The 3,771-nt window shown below is 42.5% G+C and overlaps 1 pseudogene; it reads right to left on the minus strand.

Moving 5' to 3' along the window:
- Nucleotides 1-282: 282 nt before the first annotated feature.
- LOC138152167 (heat shock cognate 71 kDa protein-like) lies at nt 283-2,402 on the minus strand (annotated as a pseudogene).
- Nucleotides 2,403-3,771: the final 1,369 nt, after the last annotated feature.

A 3,771-nucleotide genomic window follows, 5' to 3' on the forward strand; every position in this document is an offset into this window, starting at 1 on the left:
GCCTTTTCAGTGTGCTAGGACCTGCCAGTACCTGATCTCTGCCACTGGGGCCTTTGAGAAGTCAGGGTTAGCTGCATGACATAATGAAATATTGGAGTAGGGCACCTGGGGAAGGAGTATGTTTTAATGGAAAAGGCACTGGACTTGGAGTCAAGACCTGATTGCAATCTCCAATCACTCCTCCTGCTCATCATATTTACCTTCAAATACTGCTATGTGATTATTTTCAGTATTATCAGCAATTTGGTTCAAGGATCATTTTCTTTATGGTGCCAGTTTTAAATAGATTTTATTCTCCAAGACAATTGCATTTCCACTTGTTTACAGTACTGATAAAGTACAATGTTGTTCACTTCTCTCCTTCTGCACACATTCAAGTATTCAGAATGCCCAGATTTACACAGTAGCTTAAATGTTACTTTTAAACTGCTACTGCCTTGGCTACAAATTTGAGTCCTTCAATTTTGGGAACACTGTGTAGAATGCTCTTTCTTCTGGTGGGTTTAGTTGATGTCTTCAATGATGGGTCCAGAAGAAGAACCTTCAGATGGGGTTGTTCCACCCCCTGGGAACCCACCAGGCACCCTGTGCTCTGGTACAGCTTAGTAATGATGGGGTTGCAGACCTTCTCCAATTCTTTCTGCTGATGCTCAGATTCTTCCTTCTCAGCAGTCTGGTTCTTATCCAGCCAGTTGATAATTTCGTTACATTTGTCAAGGATCTTCTGTTTGTCTTCATCAACAATTTTGCCTTGCCGTTTTTCATCCTCTACGGTTGCCTTCATGTTGAAAGCATAAAATTCGAGAGAATTCTTGGAAGACACCTTGTCTCTCTGCTTTTCATCCTCATCCTTGTGCTTCTCAGCCTCCTGGACCATATGCTCCATGTCTTCTTTGCCAGACATCCTTTATCATTGGTGATGGTGATCTTGTTCTCCTTTCCTGTGCTCTTATCCACAGCAAAAACACTGAGGATGCCATTTGCATCGATGTCAAATGTTACTTCAATCTGAGGAACACCCCCGGGTGCTGGGGGGATTCCTGTGAGCTCAAATTTGCCAAGCAGATTGTTATCCTTTGTCAGTGCTCTCTCACCTTCATAAACATGAATAAGCAAACCAGGCTGGTTGTCTGAATAGGTGGTAAAGGTCTCTGTCTGCTTGGTGGGAATGGTGGTAGTATGTTTGATCAGAATGGCCATAACTCTACCAGCAGTTTCAATTCCAAGGGAAAGATGAGTGACATCCAACAACAGCAAGTCCTACACATTCTCAGATTTATCTCCAAACAAAATGGCAGTCTGGACAGCTGCACCATAAGCAACAGCCTCATCAGGACTGATACTCTTGTTGAGTTCCTTGCCATGGAAGAAGTCTTGCAGAAGCTTCTGGATTACCAGGACAATGACATGAATCTGACACTTATCTAGTTTGGCATCTCTTAAGGCCTTCTCCACAGGGTCCATTGTGCCACAGAAGAGATCAGCATTCAGCTCTTCAAAACAGGCTCAGGTGATTGATGTATAGAAGTGGATACTTTCATAGAGGGAGTCAATCTCAATACTGGCCTGGGTGCTAGAAGAGAGGGTAAGCTTTGCACGTTCACAAGCAGTGCAAAGATGGTGAACAACCCTCTTGTTCTCACTGATGTCCTTCTTCTCCTATATCTTGAACTCAGCAATGAAATGTTTGACCATTTGGTTGTCAAAGTCCTCCCTACCCAAGTGGGTGTCCCCAGCTGTGGAACTGACCTCAAAGATGCCATCTTCAATGCTAAGAATGGAGACATCGAAAGTACCACCTCCAAGGTCAAAGATCAACACATTTCTCTCTGCACCAACCTTTTTGTCTGAGCTATGAGCAATAGCAGCAGTAGTTGGCTCTTTGATGATTCGGAGCACATTGAGACCAGCTATGGTTCAAGCATCTTTGGTGGCCTGACATTGGGAATCGTTGAAATAGGCTGGTACTGTGACCACAGTATTTGTGACAGTCTTCCCAAGGTAAGCTTCAGCAATTTCTTTCATCTTGGTCAAGACCATAGAAAACATTTCTTCTGGATAGAAACTTTTGGTCTCCCTTTTGTACTCCACTTAGACCTTAGGCCTGCCTGTGTCATTTACCATTGTAAAAGGCCAATACTTCATGTCTGACTATACAACAGCATCATCAAATCTGTGACCAATCAGATGTTTGGCATCAAAAACTGGTTGGTGGGGTTCATTGCAACTTGATTCTTTGCAGTGTCACCGATTAAGCATTCTGTTCTGGTGAAGGTGATGTAGCTTGGGGTGGTCCTGTTTCCTTGCTTGTTAGCAATGACCTCCATTTTCCCATGTTGGAAGACTCCCACACAGGAGTAAGTGCTACTAAGATCAGTGCCAACTGTGGGTCCCTTTGACATGGTTACTGGGAAGTCAGGGGTTGTAGCTAACCACTGTGGAGAGAGATGGGTTGCTGCTGTGCTCTCAAGGATCATTTTTAATAATTACTATAAAATTAGTGATAATGCTAACCAATATTGTTTCATGGTCAAAAAATGATTTCACAGAAATTATGTCATTCAGTCTTTACCACAGCTATGTGAGAGGGCTTATATCAATCAATGTAATAAGGGACTGACCAATAAACCCAGTCCCCTTAACCATGCTGTATTGCTGAATATAACTCCCTATGTGAAAAAGGCTAGGAAGCCTGCTTCTAGGAGAGCCCAGATGAAATGTAATGGAAGTACCTTGGGAAGGCTTTAAAGTATGTGTAGGGCTGATATTGGCTCTGGTAAGCAGCTCAGAGATGCAGAGCAGATATCTTGACTAGCTGCAGTGGCAGAGCCAGATTTGGGGGCAAATTCAAAGATTTTGGCCACTCAGCCTCCTGATCTCTCTTGGTTTGACTTCTTTAATGGAATCAGGTGAATGATGTAAAGGGAGAGGTCTCTTTCCCTCTCTCCCCGAAGGCTAACATATGTTTAGCCCCTGTGAATATGAACCTTAGGTGTTGTTTTTTGTTTGTTTGTTGTTTTTGTTCTTTTTTGCCTCAGTTCAATTATCTTAGGTGAAAGAAGTTTGTGACTAGGTTTTGTGAGTTTTAAGAGATCAGAGGAATAAGCCCTCTCAGAGTCAGAGAATCTAGGATTCAAGTCCATGCCACATTTTGTATTCAACCTAGAAACACTGATGCCTCTAGGAGAGGATAGACCTTTGTGATCCAGCAGGAGCTGAGACAAGGGACACATCTGGCAGGGACCTTGCATCTAAACACGGACATCTTGAGACCAATGCTATATAGAAACTGCATTAAGTCTGAACCTCCTTCCTCTTCTCAGAGACTGAGGTTGGATGAGGGATATTGTGCTCCTTCAAGCTTTTGGTAGTAGATGTCTGTGCTTTTGTTCTTACTGTATCTTTGAAATAAATATTCATTTTAAAAGTACTAGTCACTTTTAAGAGTGAAGGAAATACATTCAAGCTGATGGCAGTAGAAAAAGACGCTTCAGGCCCTCAGGGGATAGCCCTAGAACCATGAGAAGGATATATAGCAGAGGCATTCTGGGATAGTGAGCCTAGAGGATTCTCTCTAGCTCTAAGAGTACTTAATTGAGATTACACAGCTAACTGGAGGAAGAACTAGAATTGTAACCAGTATTTTGACTCTAACTCCTGTTACTGAAAAGGTATTTTTCCCCCTCAGATGGAAAATCTCCTAATTTTATTTTGGTCCAAAGAGGAGGATTTTTTTTTAACAGCTGCTTTATTTTTAATTGTTCTGCTTTG

Source organism: Petaurus breviceps, unplaced genomic scaffold (genome assembly GCF_028583685.1).
Source record: "Petaurus breviceps papuanus isolate PSGF00001 unplaced genomic scaffold, PetGlider_PUasm1.0 90919, whole genome shotgun sequence".
Taxonomy (NCBI): Eukaryota; Metazoa; Chordata; class Mammalia; order Diprotodontia; family Petauridae; genus Petaurus; species Petaurus breviceps.